Source organism: Phoca vitulina, unplaced genomic scaffold, assembly GCF_004348235.1.
Source record: "Phoca vitulina isolate PV1807 unplaced genomic scaffold, GSC_HSeal_1.0 scaffold58, whole genome shotgun sequence".
In the NCBI taxonomy this organism is placed as follows: domain Eukaryota; kingdom Metazoa; phylum Chordata; class Mammalia; order Carnivora; family Phocidae; genus Phoca; species Phoca vitulina.
In genome coordinates this window covers 1,673,953-1,698,695 of record NW_022589761.1, presented here as the reverse complement: position 1 = coordinate 1,698,695, position 24,743 = coordinate 1,673,953, and the positions used below count along the sequence as shown (strand labels likewise).

The following is a 24,743-nucleotide window of genomic DNA, read 5'->3' as shown; positions in this document are numbered from 1 at the left end:
GAGTAGCGGCTTTGCAAACCTCAGAGATTAAGATTTAACCCTTATGTTACGAAACACTGTTATTTTGTCATTTGGTAACTGTGCCCATCAAAAGAAGTATAAATTATCTGGTGATGGAATCTTAGTGGATCGTCGAGACTGTTCATTTTTGGGTGGGGGGGCGAAGACTTACACCATTTAATGGGCTCTCTCTGTCCTTCCACTGGCATGATATCCCAGGCAGGGACTTTGATTGGGTTTAAAGAGATCCTTTATAGAACTAGATAAAAACCAATTAAAATCCAGGGATGATGCCATAGGAAGTCTCAACCAAGTTTGAGTGTTTTTAATAACTTTCCCAGTATACAGTAATGAGTACAAATTGTACCTGCAGTATGTGTTTTGCAGAAAATTAGAACTCAAAGCTGTTTGTTAAACACTAACACTCAAAGCTGGTCTGCATAATTGCTTTCAATGCTCCTCTCTGCCCGCTCCCCAGCATGTGCAGACCTGCGAAGGCCACACTGCTTGGGGGAGGGGTGGAAGGAACGCCGCGCACGCCTGCCCCCCCTCTGCAGCACAGCATGTGAGGAGCTCAACTTTGAAAGGCAATGAACCCATGCCTGGGTCCTTCTATTTCCAGATCTGTCTCCCAGTTGAAGGAGTCCAAATTTGCTTCCTGCCATTGGAACCGTTTTTGCACATCCCAGTGTTTACATGTGTTGGCCAGCCAGGTGGTCTAGGAGCAGCACTTAACCCCAGCCAGGACTGATTCCTGGGCCAAGCACTTCCCTCGGGGGACTGGTGGGGACAGAGCTCAACTGTGCAGGAAACGCATTCAGCCCTGGGGGGTGGGGGGTCTGCTACCTACCAGGCCTCCTGCCAGGCAGACTGCAACTGGCATGGAGGGTCTCCAATGGGAGACCTAGCTTCCTTGGCAAGAGGACAGGGGCTGTGAGTCTGTCTTGCAAGGGAGGGAAGAAAAAGACATGAATGTTTATTTGCAGGAGAGAGAAAAACTGCAATCACAGTGCTGGGCTAGCAGTGGCCATGAATGATGACATGGACACCTGCACACATTCGTACACACTTGGTCACTTGTAGAAGAAGAACGCTTCCAAGTCACCATCTTTCCTTTTTGTTTCTTGTGGCAGTCTACACGGAAATTAAAAAAAAAAAAAAGTCCATTTTGGAGGCTGGTCAGAAAGGAGTATTTTGTCATGGAGATTCTTGCATTCATTCACCAAACTTGCTGAGTTCCCTCTGTATGCCAGGCCCTGTCCCTGGCGCTTAGGACACTGTGGTGGACAAGACTGGCCAGCCCCAGGGCTCACAGCACCCACTGACCAGCAGGGAGGAGCAGGCCCAGTGGGTAGAAGTTGCTAAGGCAGGACTGGTGCCTGGAGGACCCCAGGCAAGGACTCTAACAGCCCCCAGGGCCCTCTCTGGAGCCCCTTCTCCACCTTCAAGCTCCATCCAGCTGTGCTGGCTCCTCTCCCAAGCAAACACGGATCATGACCCTGAAGCCACTTGGGAGTGCTCAGAATTCCACCCAACAGCTCTGGGGAAGTTTGGAAAGTCCAAAGCCAACATGGTTGGCCCACGTCCAACGGCTGCCCAGTTGGCCTTCTCTGAAGACATGAATCCAGAAAGACAGGCTATTTTCAGGTTGCTGCTGATGAGCTGAGCCAATTCAGCAGGAGGGAGAGGAGGCTGAATGTGCAATACAGCGAGACTACAAATCAGGCTGGATGAGGGGCATCAAGTTGAAGACCATCCCCCTGTCCCCATTCGTGCTGGGTAAGTAACAGCTCAATTTGTTAAATAATGAATATGGGGAGTTTTCAAGTTAGGTTTGGATATAGAATTCTTTTATTATGTTAAAAAAATTTTTTTTTCAGTCAACAAAGCTTTTTTAAGGAACTGGTCTTCAGGTGCCATTGCTGAAGCCTCAGCTGAGGAGAGGAAGAATGTTCTAGAATGTGCAAAGGTACAGTCGGCTCCTTGTCCCCTCATGCAGGTCTGAGCTCACATAGCCCCTTCTCACAAAGACCACCATGCCTCCCTCATCGGAGGCTGTCACCCCCAGCCTCTCTTCACCCATCACCTTATTTCCTTCTTCACAGCACTTACCACTAGGGCAAAGTTTTGTTGTTGACCTTTACAAATGTGCTTCTTTTCCATGAGGTCATGATCACAGTGGAAGCCTCCAGGCCCAGGGCAGAGCTGGCCCACTGTAAGTTCAGCATTTTCTGGCCAAAAGGATGAATGAGTGAAGAGACTCTATAAACATAGCCCATAAAAGAAAGCTACCCCTGTAGGAGAAACACTCTCCTCCCAACCTCATGCGACCCAAACTCAGCTTTCACACAAGGCCATGAACATCCACTATCAGATTTTGTCAGACTGGAAGGGTCTCTGGCTAACCTAGAACCTGCGGGTTCAAACACCGCCAAGGGAGAGCTACCCGCACCACCAGCTCTCTCATTATATGTGCCCCTGGTTGACTATCCCAGGCCTGGACCACCACTGAGCAGCGATCCCTTTGAGAACTTGACCACTCATTGGGGGACCCACAGGAGAATTCAAAATTGTGGCAGAGCTGGCCGGCTCTCAAGGAGATGCTCCGAGGATTACAGCCCTCGGCCCCTCGAGTGAGGCCAGGCGAAGCCCGCACAGAGCCCCACTGTGAGGAATGGCCTTGCCAGATGATTATCTCCAAATGTTTGGTGAGCCCCACCACCCCATGATTCCGTGAGCAGGTGCAGGCCCTGCGATGGGTCAGTCATAACCAATACCAGCCGCCTAACTCAGAACAAGAAAGGGGAGCGTGAGTTCTTGGAAAGAGCATGGGGTAATTGGTGTGCTGTCCCTGGGCCAAAGCAACCCAGGCGGGATGAGCTGGCCCCAGGCCCGGCCTGGGACTCACAAAACCTGGGTCGGCCCCAATTTCTCCAGCCTTGACACTTCACCCATCCGGAATTCATTTACCCCTTATGTCAGTCACTCAGTAAATACTTGCCAGGGGCCTTCTATGTACCTGCCGTCGAGGGCCTCTGTGGTCCAAGGGGCCAGCACAGGCAAGGCCACCAATAACGGGACACAATGAAAAGGCTCAGAGAGGCTGAACTCACAGTTTAGACAAAGGAGTAACCACGACGGCTTTGGCATATAGGGGTGTGTGTGTGTGTGTGTGTGTGCGTGTGTATGAGTATGTCTGTGTTGGGTGAAAGGCAGAGATTCCCTAAGCAGTAGCGCTCTAGAAACTTATACAAATGCACACCCTGGAAAACTCAGGGATCATGGATCCCACTGTTAAGGGATTGGATCCCACCGCAGCCCTAAGAGCTCACGGAGCCAGAGAAGTGAGGCTGCCTGCCAGGGCTCGCCACTCTGATGGAAGGAGGCGTTACTCCTTTCCCCTAGCCCTCAGGGAGCAAGCACAGGGGGAGTGCCTTCCCTTTGGAACCACACTATTCCTTCCCAGGCCCTGTAGCGAATGGCTGTCAGTGTCGCAGGACACTTCCTCTGTCCTGATAACTCGGGCAGATGAAATCCACAGGCAGCACCCTCCCCCACACGTGGACACTAGTACCAGGGAGCACTTGATCCCATGTGCCCAACCTATCCTTCTCTCCCTGGCCCCAGCTCCGGCCTCATTATCCCACCATCCAGCAGCTGAGGGACCCCCACGAGGAAGCCAGGAGCCAGGACAGTGCTGGCCGTGATCCTGGGCTTAAGGCAATCCCTTCTGAGGAACCTGTACAGTAACTCCTCTGACCCTCCCACCCAGGTAGGAAAACCCTCGGTACAATTAAAAGCAAGTAAACAAACACCCAAACCCTGAGAACAGCTTGCCCCTGGCCTTCAGCTCAGGGCCCCAGCCCAAAGCGTATCAGGAAGAAGATCAATACACCCTGGTTGACTCATGGAAGGAACCGATGCATATGTAATTTACCTGACTGTGGAAAGAAAGGCAGCCAAGCCTGGACAGTTAGAGGCCACTGTAAACGGCTAAATCGGGTACACTGCGCACCCCCCCCCCACCATGGAAACACTCCAACATTCCACCCCCGTCCTGATCTTGCCTGCTCCCCAGGGTCATGGTGGGGCACTGCGGGTCCTCAAGGCAACTGTCAATATTGACAAAGAACCAGGCGTGGGGTGAGTCCCAGCCACCACGGCATTCCTCACCACCATGTGGAAATGCCTGGGCCCCACCTCTGAGCACGGGCAGGGCCCCAGTTGAAAGTTTCTGAAGGCTAGAGGTTTTCTTCTCGAGCTGTGCCATTTTGCATTTCATACCAGGGTATTCTCAGCACAGGGAACCCACCGTTGGGTGAGCAGATTATCAAAATACATTCTGTCTCATCATTCCCATCATTGCAGGTACAGTGAGCCATTCAGCTGCCTTTGATGGTGTTAATGGTTATTTTGATTTTGTATTTCTGCCTTCAAAACTATTTCCTGTGATATCAATGACAAAAGTTTTCACTTAACTCTTCCAATAGAGAACCTAATTGTATCTTTCACTCAAAATGAAATTTAAAACTATCAGGACACCAGAAATACCAGCTGCTACGAGTCTAAATAAATTTTACACAAAAACACAGTTTCATTTTGCTAGCACAGAAAAAAGAAAGTAATCTTATGAATAGTCCAAAAAATATAGATCTTGCCAGTAAGTTGCATGAAAGAGTTTTATCCTTATACCATGAAAAAGAATAGTTGGGAAATGAAATGACTTTCAAAATAACCATTTCAACTGGGTTTTTAAAAATCAGATATTGTTGTCTAGTCAAGCACAACTAAATATTCCCTTTTTTATCAATGTGGGTAGAAGTGCTGCTTCGGAAAATGTACAGGAGTCCTACCGCTCCCAACTGCTGGGCGGGGGAGGGACGTGGGTTCCCAGCAAGGGCTCCAAACGCCAACGTGGGGCTCACGGCACGCAGTTCTGGTAGCAGTTGGACCCCCTTTCTGCGGGCTCAAGTGACCCTCTGCATCTTCCCCACAACCCATCTTGCTTTCTTACACTTTGGGAAAGCAGTAATTAAGACAACTTCACCTAGGGCGCCTGGGTGGCTCAGTCGTTAAGCGTCTGCCTTCGGCTCAGGTCATGATCCCAGGGTCCTGGGATCGAGTCCCACATCGGGCTCCCTGCTCGGCGGGAGGCCTGCTTCTCCCTCTCCCACTCCCCCTGCTTGTGTTCCTGCTCTCGCTACCTCTCTCTCTGTCAAATAAATAAATAAAATCTTTAAAAAAAAAAAAAAAAGACAACTTCACCTAGAATACAATGGCTTCTTATTAAATACTATTTTCCAATTGTTGTAGCTCAAACTGTTTAACCAAGGTTGTTATAAGCATAATACACTCCTGTTCTGAAATACAGAACACCAGACTACTGAACCTTTTCAGGGTCATTAAACAGCTGTAAACATTATTACAAAAATAAACCAGAGATTTCATGCTTACATTTTGGCCTAGAGCTTGCTATGCTGAGCAAGTACATTTTTTCATCTCTTACAATCAACGCTGGTGACATTTGGGCATCCAAACAAATTACATCACAAACATTACTGAGGTGGGCAGGATACTGAGTGGTTTATTTGCCAGATGATTAATAGATAAACAGGAGGGCAGTTCGGGTGACCTGTTCCGTTTTGACTGATGTGTAGACAATGCTACGAGACAGGGCCAGAAACAGTTAAATCCTTGCTGAATTTTTTTAATGGAAAGATGATATTCAAATAGGGCCATGGAGTATGGTGACTGTGTGACCAGGTGAGCCAAGTTGGAGAGTATGGTCGAACTCCCCAACTTCCCCTCCTGCATGGAATGTGGGTCAAAGTCAGGGCCCTTGCAGCCTCGGATGGTGAATGGGACCCCGGTGGACCAGCTTCAACGCACAGTCCCACAGAGTCCCAGACAGCTTCCGCACTGGGGGATGCGAGTTGGAGGACTCAGAAGAAGAAAAGGAATAAAAAGTATCCTCTGTTTGAAGACTTTGGACGATTTCAAAATTCTCAAGGGCGAATGCATGTTGGCTTTTGGAGTCTGGGTTGAAGCTGTAGCCCATAATTGAAGGCAGATCATGAGCACAGCAGACAGGAAAGGAAAACACCCACAAAGTGTGCCCCTGGTTATCTTTTCAGGGTAGAGAAGACTTCCAGTCTGAGTTCCTGGCCCACTATCTGCCCATCAGGAAAACAGGTGCTGGGATGGAATTCGGACAACCTCCTATGGGGTGGTTGTGAAGACCATGGACGTGTCAGGCAGACAAGCTCTCAAAAAATAAAACAGAAAACAGGTAACAACTGTCATCCTCACCATCTCCATCATTCCCATTATCATCATCATCTTCTTTTTCATCATCACCATCCTTATCACCATCACCATCTTCACCACCACCACTGTCACCAACTTCACCATCATCATCATCACCACCACCACTGTGACCACTGTCATCATCATCACCATCATCATCACCATCATCATCATCACCACCAACAGTGACCACTGTCATCATCATCACCATCATCATCTTCACCACCACTACTGTGACCACTGTCATCATGTTCACCTTCACCATTGTCATCATTGTCATCACCATCATCGCCTTCACCACCACCACTGTCACCATTGTCATCACCATCATCACCATCATTGCCTTCACCACCACCACTGTCACCAACTTCACCATCATCATCACCTTCACCACCACCACTGTCACCATTGTCATCACCATCATCATCATCACCACCACCACTGTGACAGCTGTCATCACCATCACCATCACCACCTTCACCACCACTGTCACCCATGTCATCACCTTCACCACAGCCATCACATCATCTTCATCATAACTATCACATCATCTTCATCATCATTACCTTCACCATCACCACTATCATCACCATTGTCATCTTCATCACCTTCATCATCCCCATCATCATCTTCATCTTCATCATAACCATCACATCATCATCACCTTCACATCACCATTGTCATCACCTTTATCAAAGCTATCACATCACCATTACCCCATTGTCATCTTCATCACCATCATCACCACTGTCATCATCTTTACCATCATCATCTACATCAGCAACAGTGTCCTCCTTCCCCTCCTCCTCGTCATCACAATACCATGTGCCAGCACAACACTGTGCCAGGTACTTCACAATCATTACCTCATTTAGCCTCATACAACCTTCGAATGCTAGGTATTAAACTATCCCCATACTAAAAAAGAGCAAACTAAGGCTCAGAAAATTTAAGTCCAACAAGGGCACATGACTGGGGAGCCTGACTCCAGAGCCCAAGCAAGACATGCTGGTGGGCAGGCAGGCTTCTGATGTCCATACCACGTTAGTCTTGCTGAGCTGAATGCAGACAGCTCCTTCATTTGCAAACTGTGTAGAAACAAAGGAAGCCACACAGTTCAGGGAAAGCTTAAAGGAGGCCAAGGAGCCAGAGCCCTCCCAAACGTGTGCCAGGAAGTGGAAACGTGCAGTACACTCCAGGAAAGCAACTCGGGGGCAAGCGTGGGCAGAGGTGGGGTGCAGGAAGGCACTGTGGATCTAGGAATGTGGCGAGCCTGTTGCTCACCAGTTGGGGAAGGTGTCACACAAAAATTTATTTATATGATCTTATTGTCCTAGCATCCATAAGGTGGATATATTATTTCACGTTCTCCTGTCCCGGCACAGGCGGGTTATTCCCCAGCCAGACTGGGGCAGCGGAAAGGGAGTGGCACCTGAAGGGCCATGAACATGGCTCCAATTGCACAAGCTCTTCCAGAGGTGGTTGACTGCAGCTACCTGCCTGAGTCCCAACTTCGTTGTCTCTAAAATGAGCTGAGGTTCACTGTCGTGCACACTTGACAGGGTTTGGAGAAGGCGCATGGGATTATGGGAGAGAAAACATGGAGCTTAAATTGTAGAAAGCGGTGCCTGCACAGGGACCTTTCTCATGTGCCAACCACAGCTTCAGCACAGGCTTCCAGAGCTGGAAAGACCTTTCATCTGGGACTCGAATAAATCCTGAGGGGCAAAGGACACAACCAAGGCACGATCAAGGCCTGTAAACGCAGTTACTAAAGCCGCACTCATTGCCGACTTCACTGGTGCAGCGTGAAGGGGACTCATACCATTCAGTGACATCTGTCAATGCCTGCCTGTGGCGAGAAGAGGACCAGCCACCAGCAAGACCAGATCCTTGCCTTGGAAAGCTGACTTGGGGAAGGGGAGAGAGTTACCCCCACGAGGAGCACAGACTGGGGGTGGGTGCTGAAGGGGGGGATCTACAAATGCTGGGGGGCTGGGTGCAGGTGGGAAGGCGCAGCGGGGACCAGGGAAGGGAGACCAGTGGGGAGAACAACCGGGAAGAGGTCAGTCCTTGGCTGAGCTTAGAGGAGGTCACTCAGCACAGAAAGATGGAAGAGCATGGAGGACAGAGGGGACAGAATGTGCAAAATGGGGACTAAGCATGGAATGTGCTGGGGGATGACAGGGAATGGGGTGGACATGGCGGGCCAGGCGCACACCTGAACGCCAATCCATGGAGTTCATATCTGGGGCAAAAGGGGGTTCAGGAAGCTTCTGTGAGGGTTGTAGTAGAACACGTGCTTTACTCCGCCGCCGCTGTGGCACGTTAGCAGCTTCCTACTACGTTGGATCAGAGGAGATGAAGAAAAACAGAGGGTGAAAATAAACTCCCAAACCACAACCCAAACATCCAAGGGCTAGAGTTCTCGCTGTGGTGAGGGAGGGCTCCCTGCAACCCCGAGAGAAAAGGCTACTCAGAGTTTGGAAGCAGACATTGATCTCTCCTCTTCTTTGTAACAGCAAAAAAAAAAGTGAAAGAAGGACTGCTCCCCATATCTCCTGGCAGCCTACCCCCACCTCTCCAAATGTGGCCGCCCCTATCTGTCCATGCTCCATCCTGGGTCACCTATTCTGGGAGGCCTTCCTGGAATTGCCCCAGGCTGGAGGTGAGACTCGGTCCCCAGAGTTGCTCCGCACTTTCTCTAGAGTTGTTAGGACATATTCACAATGCACTTCGAGGCACGCAAATAAGGAGGTCAGGACATTTCTTCTCCTCTGCTGGAGCTTTGTGACAGCAGGGGTCTTGTGAGCTCCTATCCTTAGCACCTGGGGCAACAGTCCCACCAATAACTGGTCCTTTAAGCTTCTGACGATCACAATGCAAGGGAGGGAGGTAGTCCGTACCATCTTAAGAATGCACAGCACTTTGTGAGCAAAAGCCCAGGCCTCTCCCCCCAGAATGCAGGCCATCAAGTGGTGCTTCCAGTTCTCCCAGATGCGATGATTTGGGGAGGAAATGGCCCCCTAATTTGCTGTAATTGATTTATCTGAACTGTGTCCACCTCATCAGGGAAAGCAACAAACTGTACACACACACACACACACACACAGGCTTTTAATGAATGACCTACCTTTAAAATATCACAAACATGAACAAGATACCAGCAGTTGTCATGAAGTGTATTGATTCTTTCTCTCACTGGCTTGCTCTCTCTCTTTTTAACCAGACTTGGTCATGGCAGGAAGTTAGATATGTAATCCCTTATTAACCCGCCTTGGCTCCCTGCTCAGCCTCAGCACACAGCCGCTGCCCTAGAACAAAACCGGGGGCCCGGCACCCCCAGGCCTCCCGGCACTGCCTCCCTCCCAGAGGGCAGCGGCCAACAGGGTGCGGGGCCCAGCTACCCGTCACCACCCTTCGCCCCTGATTAAAGCCATTTACATCTGAGCACTTCTGGACTAGGGTATCATGTCGAACACTTTATTTTCATTTCACAGAAGCCTCAGATTTGATTCGGTGCAAAACTAAATATAATGTAGAATGCACATATGCAAGAGCGATCAAAGAGGGCCTGATTGTGAAATATTCATAGAAGTCGGCCCAGGGAGATTCGTTCGCAGGGCACCTGTCAAAGACAGAAGCTCAGATACACGTCATCTCGTAAGTACACACATCATTACTGAGCAAAGACTCGAGGCACACGAGTAGAGCCTCTGCGGCCTGCAGCTCTCAGGCTCAGGCCAACAGATGAGGCCTCTCCAGGCCAGGCTGGGGCTTCGGTCCTTTTTGGCTCTTGGGGTCCCCAGTTCCACATCTCTGGCTCCTGTGCAGGTCCCCAGGCTGACCTCGCCTGGCCTCTGCTGGGCCAGACTCTCGGGAGCGGAGGGAAGACTAGCCAGCGGCCCCTGACCAAAGCAGCGGGAATAGCAGCTGTAGGGCCGAGCTGCACGTCGGCCAAGCGCGCGCACTTACGGGGCTGCAGACACGCATTTCTGACCACTATTAGGAAAGAAGTGGGAGCAAAGAGACTCCCCAGCTCACACGTCATTTGAGGAGGGAGCACCCTGTGCCTCATCATGTTTAAGCCTGTGAGTATTTGAAAAGAGGACCCTCTATTCTGGGGAGCTGATGAGGGGACTTGGTGCCCTTCTGTGCATATCGTTCCGTCTGTCTGGAACACTCTCTTTGCAATCCCCACTTGATCCCTATGCTCCGTCATCTGGTGAAGATTAAATGCCACCTCGTCCAGGAGGCCCTCAGTGATACCCCAGGGGCAGGGCAGGACCTCTCCTGTCTGTCTGTCCTGCCCCTCACAATGGCTTTCGTCCTGGATTGGGCTTGTTTGTATATGGGTCCAGAAGCTCCCTGCGGGGGGAGGCCATGAGCATTGCTTCACTGGGGTGCCCCCAGCAGCAGCACAGAGCCAGGCCCAGAGGATACACTCAATTAATATTTGCTGAATGCATGAAGAAAGGAGCAAGCAAATGGATAAATGATTGAATGAGGAAGTGAATGAACGGAGCAATCAACGAAGGATGCAGGCTGGGTACACAGCATCTAACCTTGGGGAGAGAGGGGATGCTCAGGAGAGAAAGATTCAGACCACAGCCCACTCCTGCACGATGGGGGCAGACCCTGTTCTCTGCTCCTCAAGACACAAGCCAGGTGACATGTTTGCCTTATAGACCTGATCTCAAATGTCACCCCATCTGCATGCCGCTCCCAGTCCCCCACACTTCACACTCCCCACGAAGGGCTAATCCCACTCCATCTCATGATGGATAACCTGGGTCCCTGTCTCTGGCTGGGACCTCTAGGGACCTGTATCTAACCCAAACCCAATGCTTTGCCTGCAACATGAACCTACAAATTCTGGCTGAGTGAATTCTAAGCCCCCCACCGCGCACCTGCCCTTTATAAACCCTGCCCTCTTTTGACACCTCTGCTTCCTTCAGCATACTCTCACTTGCCCGTGCAAACATTCGTTCATTCATTCACTCTGCATTTCCTGATAATCCACTGTGTGCCGGGCACTGTGCTGGGCTCTGCAGAGAAAAGAATCAGAAACAACCTACCCTGCCAGACCTCACTATCAGAAGGGCAGACGGACCTGAAACATCAGCCCAGAGATGATGATAACATTCGAGTGCAGTTTATTCACAAAGGCTCAGGGGACTAGCAGCGTTGAGGGTAACCACCACACCTTGTCCTTCTGTCTCTGAGTGCCCAGCACAGGGGAGACCCTTGGGGACAGGTCTGTTGTCAGCATGACACTGCCTCTCCCTTTCTTGGGCTTGCTCCACTCTGACCCCTGGCTGATACCTCCCTCCCAACCCCATATCCCATCACTCCAAGATCCAGGTCCTTGCAGAACAGAATGCCCTCTCTCTCTGACAGTGCCCTCCAGGGAACAGTGTTCCTAGTGCCTGGAACAGCAGCAGGGCTGGGCATCCCAGAAAACTGGCTGCCCCCCATACCTATACCAGGTGGGCTTACAACCTCCCCCACAGGCTGCTCTCCATCCCGCCCTGGAACCAACCCACACCCCAGCCCAGACGGCCGGCTCTGTAGCCTCGGATACCCTGGCCCTCTTGGAGTCATGGCTTCCCACCTATAAACCAAGCAGGCTGGCCAGGCTGATCGCTACCCTCAGCTCCTCAGTCTCTCCTCCTGCCTCCTGATTTATGCTTCTGTGGCCCACCTGACAGGGAAGGGGCCTCCCAGCCAAGCCCTGATCCTGAACCATCACCAATCACAGAGAATGGCTGGAGTTGAACTTTACCGATGCTGAACACCAGGGGAAACATTAAAAATGAAGCAATTAACGTTTCTCTTCTTACAAGGGAGGAAATGCCATTAGTGGGCTGGTCTGGGGCCATCAGTGTGTGGTCGGTCCACCCTGCCCCGGATAGGCTGTACTTTATCGTCACGATCATGACAAGAGGGGACCTGGACAAGAGGTACTTCCTTGGGAGAGGCTTTCCAGAAACCCAGAGGCATTCTTGGCGTGGAGGTAGGAGCTCCACGAGCTGCAAACGGCATCCAGAAGGGACAGTGGTCAAGAGTCGGGCGGCTAGTGTTACTCTTTGGGGTCCCCGAGGGGCCTCTTTTCTGGGACTCCGTGTGACCAATGAAAAACGGCGGCTGCCACTGGAAGTGAACGGCTTCTTACCCAAAAGAACGGGAGGCCCAGGAGCTGCAAGGTGGTACCTCCCCAGTTATGCATCTGGGACAGGAGAGCAATAATGAGGTCATTTGTGCCAGGGGCCTGCAGCAGTGCCTGGCCCAGAGCGAGCACTCCATAGAGGTTCCCGCGCTGTCCCCTCTTCTGTGACCACAGTGACCACGTGCAGCCAGCGCTGGGCCCGTCAGCAGGCCTGCCTCGCCCAGCCCTGGTCGGTCCCACTGTGAGGCCGCCTGGAAGCCAAACACTCCCAGGGCCTGTGTGGTCGCCAAGGGGTTAATAACCTCACCTTTCTTATTTTGTAAGTGTTTGCAGCTCACGAGGAAAAGCCGAACACCCCCACTTGAAATCTGGACAAAAGGCCTGTGAAGGCAATTCATGGAAGAAATGGAATTGGCTAATGACCATGGAAATGTCACTTCTCACGAGACAGCAAGAAGACTCCAAACAATAGCAAGGTCCCATTTGAAAATAATTCTATTACAGATTATACCCAGACCTTGTGAGAACCCTAAATTTCCCCCACAGAATCACGGCACCTCCAAAGCGGGACACGGGAGAAGGGAATGTGACCTTGTTCCAAGCTTCCCTGCCAAAGTCAGCTACCCAGAGCTACAGTGCGGGGTTCTTGAAGAAGCCAAGCTAGGAAGGGGAGCATTCTAGATAGCGTTTTCACACCTATGCTGGGGACTAAAGGAACAGAAAAGGCCCTGGTGTTAAAAGGTGTAGCCTGTGATCTCTGCTTTAGTCAGAGAAACCTCTTAGAAAGCCTCCAACAATCCTGCCAAGGAAGCAAAACTCCTCGGGCAGCAGGTTGTGCAGGATGGAATACAGCGAGACCTGACCGACGAGCCCTGCGGGCGCAATGTCCCCAAGCCTGAGGCCAGCCTGTGTCTGCTCACTCCCCCTGCACCCGCGGGATGTCTCCATGTAAGTGCAAGATGCACAGAACAAACATCACAGTCTTGCCTGCGCACAACTAACCGGAGTTCATGCCAGAGACTTCCAGGAACAGCCATCCCCGTCCCCCATCCAATCTCCCTCCCCACCACTCTCCTCCACATTCTCCCGGCCTGCTTGGGGAGCACTTCTCCACGCCACAAATGAGATCTGTGCACAGCTTCTCTCTTTGCACAGGGATGCTACTTGAGGGAAAAGAGGCACAGATGATAGTAGGGTGGCAAAGCTGGAGAAGTCTGATGTGCCCATTTTATAGATAGGTATACAGAGGCCAGGAGTCGGGTGACAATCCCGCTAAGGTTACAAGTGTTTGTGCCTCTATGTGCCTGTGTCCCTTGGTTACCTCCTAAGCACTCAAAAAAATTGGTAGAAGCTAAGTAAATGCTCCCTGGCTGGCTGAATGCACGAGCAGGTGGACAGAAGAAACAATGCACAAATACGAAGATGGACAGTCCAACCAACAAATTCTGGAATGCCCTTGCCTCTACTCGCTCAGCAGCCAAATGGGGAGCATCCGTTACAGAAGGGCTTCAATAACCTATCTTCCCCTGCTGGACCCCAAGTTCACCAGCCTCTTCCCCCCCCCCATAATTCCTTCTTCAATTAGACAATATAAAATTAGACTCTTGATTACATCATGTCTTGGGCTTACTGACCGGTCCTCAAAATCAGGTAGCCTGCTAGCCTGCAACCTCCTCAGCCTTCTGCAGAGCCCCGTGCAGGGCATGATGCCCGTGAACTAGCTGGTGAGGTCTGAGCCCGTCACCCTCGAGGACGTGAATCCCTCCCAGGAGGCACCTGCGGGGTAGTCAGAGGCTGCGGCCAGGGCACTCGGGACTCAAGACATTCAAGATAAAGATTCTCCCAAGTCTTTCCTAAGAAAGCAAGCAGAAGAGCAAAGATGGGGTTGGGGCCAAAGATGCCCCCCATTTAGAAACACACTTCAGGAGGCAGGAAAGAACGTTTCCATTCGCTCATTCATGTGTTTGATTTGCATCAAATTACATCAGGTTGATGTGATGTAACATGACATCCCCCCGTGAAATGCATAAATCAAGGCACCTCATAAATTTAAAGGAATAGAGTTCTTTTCCAGAAGTGGCTAATTACTCATAAACAGCAGATATTTTATTGCCCTTGGTCAGTAGCAGGTTTTTAATAGCCAGAGCGTTTTGTGACTCAAGCTTTTCATAACACGGGGCTGAGGAAGTCAAGCACTACCTGTTTCTAGCTCCCTCGAGGGTTACAAAGATCTTGCTAAGGTAGACCACCTCTGGGGAGGCCCCCTCAGCCAGGCCTGGCTGGGGTGTGGTGCCAGCCCCCGACCCACTCCTGCTCTGCTGGGAGGGGAGCCTGGCTCAGCAGCCAGCTGCTGTCTGGGGCAGGGCTCCCCGAAAATGCCACCCCGCAGGAGCTCAGGACTGTTAGCGGGATTGGGGACTTCCTGCATACTCATGGGGACGGTTTCCTGCCCACGCCTCCGGGAAACCAAGTTTACCAGGTCCAGACTGTTCCACCAATGGCAGAGGTTTGAGCAGACACCCACTTTCCTCCACCCAGGCCCATGACAGGCCCTGCACAGGGGAACCCTCCTCTTCCTCCTCAGCCCAGGGGCTTGGGTGGGCTTGTAAACAACACCCAGACCCTGACTGTGGAATTCATTTGAGCCAATCAGCATATCCCACCCCTTGGCCTTGGTGCTAAGTTCAAGGATCAGCACATGACTTAATTCAAGCCAATGAGAGTGAGGGCTAGGGCCTGCCAGTGAGCTACAGATGCTTCAGACACTCTCCCACGAGGTCTGGAGCTCTGGCAGCTACTCTGCCACCAAGATTTGGAAGCTGCTAGGGGTGGGGCTGTCACATGCTGGGCTAAGGCCAGTACCGAGGAGACAGAGGAGAGAAGTCAGCTACTCAGGGACATAAACTGAGCTCCTGGATCAAACGGCACCTGAAGCTGAACAATTTAAATACTTTGCAATTACATGAGCCAGTACAGTCTCCCAGTGCTTTAAGCTGGTTTGGGTTAGATTTCCTGTCACTTGAAACCAAAGGAGTCTTGGCTGATAAAAGACCACAGCCTCCCTTCCAGACACCCCCCTGTGCCTTTCCACTTCTACTCTGCTCAGCCAGCCTCCTGCCTGCCTGATGAGCATGCCAACTCCTTCCCATCTTTGTTCTCTTCCACTGGTCTCATTCGAATCCAGGCCAGCCACACTGTGCACGCCCTAGGGTGCTGAGCCTCACTCTGGCTTGGCTCTTCTGGAAGTGTCTGGTGTGAAGTGGGGAAGGCAGGCCCTGGATGCAGAAGAAGCACTCCACAGTGGTCACTGAGAATGCATCTCTCACCCTGCCCAGCTGTCTGCTTGCCATTTGCCAAGGGATGTGGAATTCCACCATTGGGTCTTTCCCATAAGGCTTTTCTTGTTTGCTCCAAAGAAAAGTGATTTTAGAAAAGTGTAGTCATGATCATCCAGAAGTCTTCAGCACTTATGTGTCGATTTAGAGGCATGTGCCAATCCTTCTGTGCCAACCCTCCCCTCCATCCCCTCCTTGGGTGCCTTCTCCTTCAGATCTACAGCCAAATGTCACTTTCCCCATTACCTGCACTCAGGCCCCTGTGCGCCCAGCCGACTATTAGCTGAACTCAGTACAGATGTCCGCTGGCTGATGAAGGAAAGTGAGACCCTGGAGTGTCCACCGTTGCACAGGCTTCATGGTCTACAGAGCAAATCCTCACCCACTGTTCCCTCTGCTCTCTGTACCCCTGCACTGCAGGGACTCCTGGCCTCCTCTTCGTTTTTTTTAAAGATTTTATTTATATATTGGAGAGAGAGACAGCAAGAGAGAGCATGAGCAGGGGGGAGAGGGAGAAGCAGACTCCCCGCGGAGCAGGGAGCCTGACGCGGGGCTCGATCCCAGGACCCTGGGATCATGACCTGAGCTGAAGGCAGACGCTTAACGACTGAGCCACCCAGGAGCCCCAGGCCCGGTCTTCATTGTACTTCATTGTATTTCATTGTACCGAGAGCCCCAGAGGGACTGAGCTCCAACCCAGTGTTCCCACCTGAGTGCAGGCCCCTCTGCAGCCTGCTGTGTGCACGCCGGGGAGTGTGAGGACATCCTGACACGTGGGGCTGCAAACGGGGTACCCAGAGCAGGCGACTATAAGGGCAGAATGAAAATGAGCTGCAGCAGTCACCCCCGGGGCCCAGAGGCAAAGTGTCCCTGGGCTGGCATTAGCTCAGCTTCAGGGTGACCCCCCCAGAACAGCCCCCCTCGCCCCCTGCCGCCACGGATACTCACAGCAAGCAAGCAACCCCGGCAAAGCACTTGGGACTGGGCAGACAGTGTGTCGTCCAGATCCTGGGAAGTCGGCCCCGTGTCTCTTCTTGCAGAGGCCACACTCACCCTGGCAGGGAGCCCAAGACCGCCTGCGCCTGGCCTCCCCCGGATCCGGGTCATGTTACTGCTTGTCGCCCACCCACCTGCCCCCACCTCCCCGCGCCCTTTGCCGCGACCACTCCCCTGCCCCCTGCCCCGCCACAGCTGCCGGGGCTGCTGCCTCGTTCCCGAGGGAGCCCCCAGGAGGGAGCCCTGCCCTTGCGTGCCCTTCGCACAGGCTGGGCAGGCCCTCGGTGGCAGGGGACAGACCGAGCAGGCTCTGCAGCGCCTGTCATCTCACTCCAGGAACCCAGCTAGCCAGGCACCAGCACGCACAACCTCTGATCTCCGAAACTGCTCGTTCCCCCCCGCAGCGTCCCCGGACACCCCGCGCCCTGGCGCTCAGCAGTAACGGAGAGCAGCAATGCACAGATCCACTCACTCCTTCATTCAACCTGCCACACAAGAGCCTCTGGTTCAATGTCTGCCCCCTTTAGCCATAAACTCAGCCATGGCAGGAAGAGTCTCCCCGGGGTATTGCTCCATCCCTGATGCCCACCCCAAGCGCTGGGGGAGCCCGGAAGTCTTTGTTTTCTTTAACTTTCTTATCATGAAATACACAGAATGTTCCCAATAAAGAGTAAGCGGAGGGAGTGCACGGATAAATGAATGTGTGGACAGATGGACGAATGAAGAGATGTGGGGGTGGACAGATGTGTGTCTGGATGTGTGGAGGGATGGACGGACAGATAGTCGGATGCATGTGTGGGTGGACGGACGGATGAGCGTGGATGCGTGGAGGAGGGATGGACAGATGTGTGCATGTACGTGGGTGTCCCCTATGTGTTAGCTACTGTGAGGACGGTGGAGATGAGCCTGCACTAGTCTCTTCTAGGAGGGAGCAGAGTCTTGGCCTGATTCCAAAACTGAGAGCAGAAAGAGCATAGGAAGTGGCCCCAAAGGATACACTCTTGCAAGGAGGTGTCAGGAGAATTCAGAGAGAGGTGAAGGGGAAAAAAAATCGGGATCCATCATAACATTTCGTGACACCCGGTAAACTTTCGCTCAGGCAGTGGGGCCCTTAGGTTCTTCAGGCGTCCTTAGTCCTTTCTAAAAAAAACTAACAGTCCTAATGAGGAGAAAGATGACCCTATCTGGGGATCTTTCTGGTGCAGTTTCCTGAGGCTTGAATCCATTTTAAACCTCCAGGGTCAATGTGCCCCCTCTTTGGGGGGTTTTCTGCAGGGCTCTGCTTCCCCCAAATCCTAAACTCTCTGGTAGCTCAAGGTCCCCTCACCTGTCTCAGGATATAAGTAAAATAAAAATAGTTTAAGAGGGCCTTACACACCCGTATTCCCAATCGCAGGCATCCACATACCACCTGCCTGACGTCCTTCGCCAGGGAGCTGTTCTGTAATAAACCACCTTCAGGTTTTTGCCATGTTTTTGTACCCCTGCTAATATTTTTTTAATTAATTCACTATTTTTTACTTTAATGCATTTAAAAGGAAACTATATCATTACCGTAAATGGAAATTTGTATCACTTGCTCTAAATTAAAGGTAATTATAAAAATAAATAAAACGAGAACAATGTTATTAAATTCTGGCTGGATCTTGTTGCCTGCCGCAGGCTCTGGCCTGAGGCCTGCTCTCTTTTGCAGAGGGAGGCTGACAAAGGCACAGGGCGCTATACACACACACGTGCACGCACACACACACACGTGTGCACACATGGCTTCCTCCTGGAGAGCTGAGGCATGCCCCGTGGTTCATCTCTACCCTGTGACCCAGGTTATTTTTATAGGGGGGTCCACGCACCTCCCGCAGTAGCCGGCTTCTTCCTGATCGGAACAGCCCCTCCTTTACCGGTGAGGACCTTCAGATCTGGGTGGATAAGGATCTCCTTAAGAAGTTCTGAATAAATAAGAATTAATGGACCTTTCCACCCCATTAAAGGAAATCCTTAATTTGAAAATAGACCGACTCCTCCCTTCTCTGACTCTTGGGTGTTCCCCCTACCTGTCTCTGACCTTTATCCCCATCCAAAGCCCATAGGATGCTGTTTGGGTCAGCGACCTGCTTCATTTTCCAGGGAGGACCAGGTACCCTCGCTCCTCCCAGCCCCCAGGCCGGGCAGGTGGCGGGCCTCCGCTGCCCGTCCCTGAGGACCTCGCTGCCCGAGGGGCCGGTGATGAGAAGCCCCTGCTCCCCTTCAAGTTCACAGGAGAGAAGACTCCCATCTGTTGCAAAACACCGATTTCGGTTGCAAGTGAAGGAACAACAGTGAAATCAACCAAAAACCAAACACATATAATCGACACGTTTGCCTTAAGCGCGGTCAAGTTCTTCCTACATTCAGAGCCTGGCCCCAATGGGTTATCCGTAGAGTTCTCTTCAAAACATAAAGCCTCAGAAAATAGCACAGCAGTTCTGAGACCGGGTCCTGAAAATCTACCTTGTGTTTCTTTTTCAAGAGAGGAGCATTTCAAATATCGGTGAAATCTTTCTAAGAAAAACTAAATAGATGGGATTTAGCTTCACAATATTAACCGTACCTTCTCCTCAAAGAGTGCAAATGAGAATTTAGGCTGTTTTTAAGAAAGATTTTGTTTTTCCTGATATTGCCTGAGCTGGTGCGTCTGACGCTGGAGATTGCCTGTGCAGCAACCGGGTCTGTTGTAATTAACACAGAAGTAGCAGCTCTACTTCCTGGTAATATATTTTCCTAAGACTTTGATGATGCTCAGAGATTTTGAATCCCACACTGCAGACTTTGAAGAAACTGCATTGGATAGAGACACCTTAGACAAAATTGGAAATTACTCGAGTCTAATATGCCTCCCCAGGAGCCTCACAGAAGAACGGGTTAAGGATATCTGAGCGCACCGTGGATCAGGGTGCGGGAAAGTTGGTCTTGCGGGGCCTGCCAAGGCGTTCGAGCGGTGATTGGACCATCTTCTTGGGGGTGTTTGGGCCCCTGAGTGTCTTCTTTGGTCTCAAACATAAATGACTTCCTTAAAGGATTTAATTAATTCTTAAATGTGCACAGAGCCCATGAGCACAAACATTAACTTGTTAAAAGCATTAAGCCAGATTCTGTTCTCAGCCACTCACAAGCAGCTCCCCGTGACATCCCTGGGAGTGTCACATGCAGGCTGGGCCCTGCAGATGCCCAGCACCCTTGGTGCCCAGCTCCTGCAAGCACCAGGCCGTGACTCATCTTGGGGCCGGCATCACCGACTGGCCTCTGCCCCGGCCCCCAGAAGAAGTGCCTGGGGGAGAACTCTGTCCCCTCTCTGCTCTGCTTTCTTTCCTCTTCACTAAGCTCCCTGGGCCGCTAACGGCTTCTCCATGCCTGGCAAGGACACTGAGGAGCAGGGGACACGTTGGGAGTCCTACTTGGATGGGGTGAGCTGCGGTGAGCGGGGCTTCACGAGGAAGCCTCCCCAGATGTGAGCACACTAGGGGAGGAAACGCACTGCCTCTTCTCGGACGCAGTCCAAACCGTGCCTTCTCCAGGACGCCCCTGCCTGCCTCCTGCCTGTCCCCACACTGCAGGTTCGTCGACATCACCAGCTCCCTTCTTGTTCACCGCCCAAGTGTCCTTTATGTGCCCTGTCTTGGATGGAATCTGATTTAAAACAGCAGAAACGACATGTATTGCCTGTAAAGTAGGCCATACGCACACACACACGTGCACAATGTGTATCCACACACGCGTGTGCTTCATGACAGTATCCGCTGTCGTAACAGGTAAGGGATGTCCTGACACAGGATGCTGGAAGGGGTGTAAACTGGTACTCTTTTCCTGAAATCAGCTTGGCATCGTATATCAAAAGTCTCAAAAACATGTATAACCTATGACTCAGTTTTCCAGCCCTAGAACAAACCTAGAACACGACCAGGATGAAGACAGAATGCTACTTATAGTAACAAAAGACAGAGCTGACCTAAATGTTGGCGCGCAGGGGAGGGTAAATCAATGCCCTACGGATGCTCTGCATTAAAACCAGCCTTTCAAAAGATAGTTCAGAAGATGGGAAAATGCTCATAATATAATTTTAAGTGAAACATAAAACTATAATTACAGTCTAATTCCAATTCTGAAAAAGAAAAAAATATATATATATAGAAGACAATGTGAGAAAATATAACAAAATGTTAACAAACTATTATCTCTGAGGGGGGTGGGATTAAACGTCTTCTGAACACTATTGTATATTTTCCAAATTATTTCATGGGCATGTCTTGTTTCTCTAAGCAAAAAAAAAAATAGAAAACTTATCTTTGAAAAGAAAGCTAAAATGAAAGAAAACCCACCTCCATGGGCCAGGGATCAATCTTCAGTACTTTTTAATTGGGTAACTAGCGGGGAGCCTGGGTGGCTCAGTCAGTTGAGCATCTTGACTCTTGATTTTGGCTCAGGTCATGATCTCAGGGTTGTTGAATCAAGCCCCCCATTGGGCTTTACCCTCAGCATGGAGTCTGCTTAAGATTCTTTCCCTCTGCCCCTCCCCACTTCTCAAATAAGTAAATAATTTTTTTAATTGGGCAACACAAAAGTTTGGATTGGAATGAAATAAGTAAGATTCTAAAATCATGAGCTTTATAATGATGAAAATGTTTTAATTGAGTAATGTTCATTAAAATGTGATTCCCAGAGAGTGGCGCTTTAGGGATGGCTGAATGAAGGAGTCAGGACCTTCCGAGTTGGTCCACTCTCCCAGAAAGCCATTCCCACTTGACGCCGCCCCACACCTTCAGAGGGACCACCTATGGCCTGGCTTTGCCAATCCCCTAGGCACCGTGCCTAGTCCACAGTAGATGTTCCAAAGTATCATTGAAGTGGACAAATCAAGATGCTTTCTCATGAAGAAATGGACACAAGCTCAAGGTAGTTTCTCTCCTGGGATATTTAGATTTTTACAACAAATCCTAGAAGACTAAATAAATAGTTCCGTTAAGTTCAACAATCATATACTGAGTGCCTACCATTTACATTCAGTGGAGTAAAGGCCATTAAGTTAATGTCTTCTCATCTACACTCTATTCCCAGCTCCGTGATAATAATGAAGGAGCGCCACCTGGCTAAGGCTGCCTTCTCCAGAGAAAGAGAAGGAGCTACATGGTCAGTAGATTGGGGATGGTGCCCTCGCTCCAAGGAATGCTTCATGGATGTCTGAAAGGATGACAAATATTCACCCTTAGGCCAGAGGACAAAATCCACGAGATCATTTTGATGGATTGTTAAAAAAAAAAAAAAAAAAGCCTTTAAAAAAATTGGGTGTTCATTCCTGATTTTTAAAAAAACTACTTGGTGATACAAAAATAAGATCATCAAAATTTCTATTTCAGAACCACCCAAAATGAAAAGAGAGAAACAAACCAAGAAACAGACTCTTAACTAAAAAGAACAAACTGATGGTCCCCAGAGGGGAGGGGAGGGCAGGGATAGGAGAAACAGGTGAAGGGGATTGTCTTGATGAGCACTAAGAGATGTATAGGATTGTTGAATCACTATATTGTACACCTGAAACTAATATGACACTGGATGTTAACTATACTGGAATTAAAATAAAAAGCTTAATAAAAAACCCCAAAACAATGGCTTGTGGTAAAATACTAGGGGAGTTTTCATCAAAATTAAAAACAAACTAAAGGCATCAAGATGCTCTGTCACTACAATTCTGAAATATTGGTATGGAAGTTCCAGCCAATGCAACTAGCAAAGAAAATCAAATAAGAACTACAAATATTGGCAATAAGAAAACATTATCATTACTTTCTAATGATGTATCTGACCACCTGAATAAACCCCACTGAGTCTTAAAACCCAGAGAGTCAAAATTTAAATAAAATCAGCAGTGGATTGATTGTAACTAGGCAGCAAACAGGGCATATCTACTCTCCCTCTCTGCTACCCAACACCCGGGAACCGGCATAAAAGATTTTTTTTCATATAGGATATTTCCCTAATGCATTAAAAAACAAGAAGGTGGCTACCAGCATGCCAGAAATTTTGAGATATTTCCAGAGATGGAAAATAGATGGGAGAAACAATTCGGAAGAAATGAGATGATCCAGAGACACTCATGACTCAGAATAAAAATATGGCGGCAGAAGAGAACTTCATCTCTAAAGCCAGGCCCCAAATACAATCCTATAAGGGCATGAAACTCCTGACCTGAACAGTGTCCTAGAGTAAGGACAGGGCCCTGAAAAGAAGCAGAGAAGAGCTAAAAGTACTTTCTGAGAGAGTGGAGAACAAAATGGAAGGGCAGCCTTGCTAAGGAGGCAGCGACTCCAGTCTCCCACCCTGCTCTCTTGCTCTCTTGCCCTTGTGGTGGGGATAGGGTGGGAGGGAGGCAGGTAAGCCCCTGCCCGCCTTCCCGCTTGCCGCACCCACCGTGCACGTCGCCAAGTGGAGTCTGACGGTCCTGGAGCGTCACTCAGTAAGGAGCCACAAGCATCCTCCCATGCCACGTGAAGCCTGTGGCATAACACACCTACAGAGCCACGGAGCAAGATAGGCCAGCTGCCCTCACTCGTGACCAAAAGAAGCTCATTAGAAATGCGAGGGAAGCTAATAACACACATGAAAAAGAAGAAGGATGGGGGCGCCTGGGTGGCTCAGTTGGTTAAGCGTCTGCCTTCGGCTCAGGTCATGGTCCCGGGGTCCTGGGATCAAGCCTCGCCGCCAGGCACCCTGCTCAATGGGGAGTCTGCTTCTCCCTCTCCCACTCCCCCTGCTTGTGTTCCCTCTCTCGCTGTGTCTCTCTCTGTCAAATAAATAAATAAAATCTTAAAAAAAAAAAAGAAGAAGAAGAACCAGGATGAAACCAAAAGAAACAAAAGTAATTTAGAAACGGGACAATTTAATTAAAAATTCTAACTAGTATATTTAGAAAGAATAAAGAGAATGTTGCCTCCCCTAAGAGGGAAGCGACTATGTGGAGACGGAGCAATGAGAGAAGAAAAAAAAAAAAAAAAAGAATGTTAAAAAGAAAGAGAGAGAAAAGAAAGAAAGAAAAAGAAACACACAAAGGAGTCACACAAAGGAGTCAGAATCGGTTTGTCGTAGGACTTCTTATCGACACTGGATGTCTCAAAACAATCAAGGAATATATTGTCACAGGGCTGGGGGAAGTTATTTTGAACCTAGATTCTATACATAGCATCAAGTGCAAGATTTCTTTTTTTAAGAATTATTTATTTGAGAGATTAGAGAACAAGAGCAGGAGAGAGCATGAGTGGAGGGAAGGGCAGAGGGGAGAGAACTTCCAGGAGACTCCCCACTGAACTCAGAGAACCGATGGGGGGCTCTATCTCATAACCCTGAGATCATGACCTGAGCCAAAATCAAGAGTCAGGGGGTGCCTGGGTGGCTCAGTTGGTTGGGTGACTGCCTTCGGCTCAGGTCATGATCCTGGAGTCCCGGGATCGAGTCCCGCATCGGACTCCCTGCTCAGCAGGGAGTCTGCTTCTCCCTCTGATCCTCCCCCCTCTTATGCTCTCTCTCTCTGTCTCATTCTCCCTCTCAAATAAATAAATAAAATCTTAAAAAAAAAAAAAATCAAGAGTCAGACGCTTAACCAATGAGTCGCCCAGGCCAAGTGCAAGATTTTTAAAAAACCACACATTTCAGACATGAAAGGAGTCAGACTCTCTCTGAAAGATTTAATATAACAGAGAAAACAAGATTTTAAAATAGGGGTGAACAAAATGTCAGTTAAAATTTATATTTAAATCTAAATAATGCATAGTGCATAATGTTAAGAAAAACTCTGGAATTAAAATCACGGATCATTTTAACATAAAAAGAAGAGGAAAGGGGGTGGACTGGGGTGAGATGACAGATAAGATAAAAAGTGAAAGCATGTTCAGACTCTTGTCTTGTTGAAGGGA

The 24,743-nt window shown here is 49.9% G+C and overlaps 1 protein-coding gene across 9 annotated transcripts in view; it reads right to left on the bottom strand.

Moving 5' to 3' along the window:
* The window catches only part of ZNF536 (zinc finger protein 536), a 422,991-nt gene that overhangs the window by 230,971 nt on the left and 167,277 nt on the right, over positions 1 to 24,743 (bottom strand). Inside the window, exon 1 of one of the 9 annotated variants that reach the window (XM_032390480.1) lies at positions 851 to 1,121. The exons of the other annotated variants lie outside the window; for them this stretch is intronic. The gene's annotated coding sequence lies outside the window, so the exon portion shown is untranslated. Of the gene's footprint in view, positions 1 to 850; positions 1,122 to 24,743 lie in introns of those variants that run through there. 9 annotated transcript variants of the gene reach the window in all.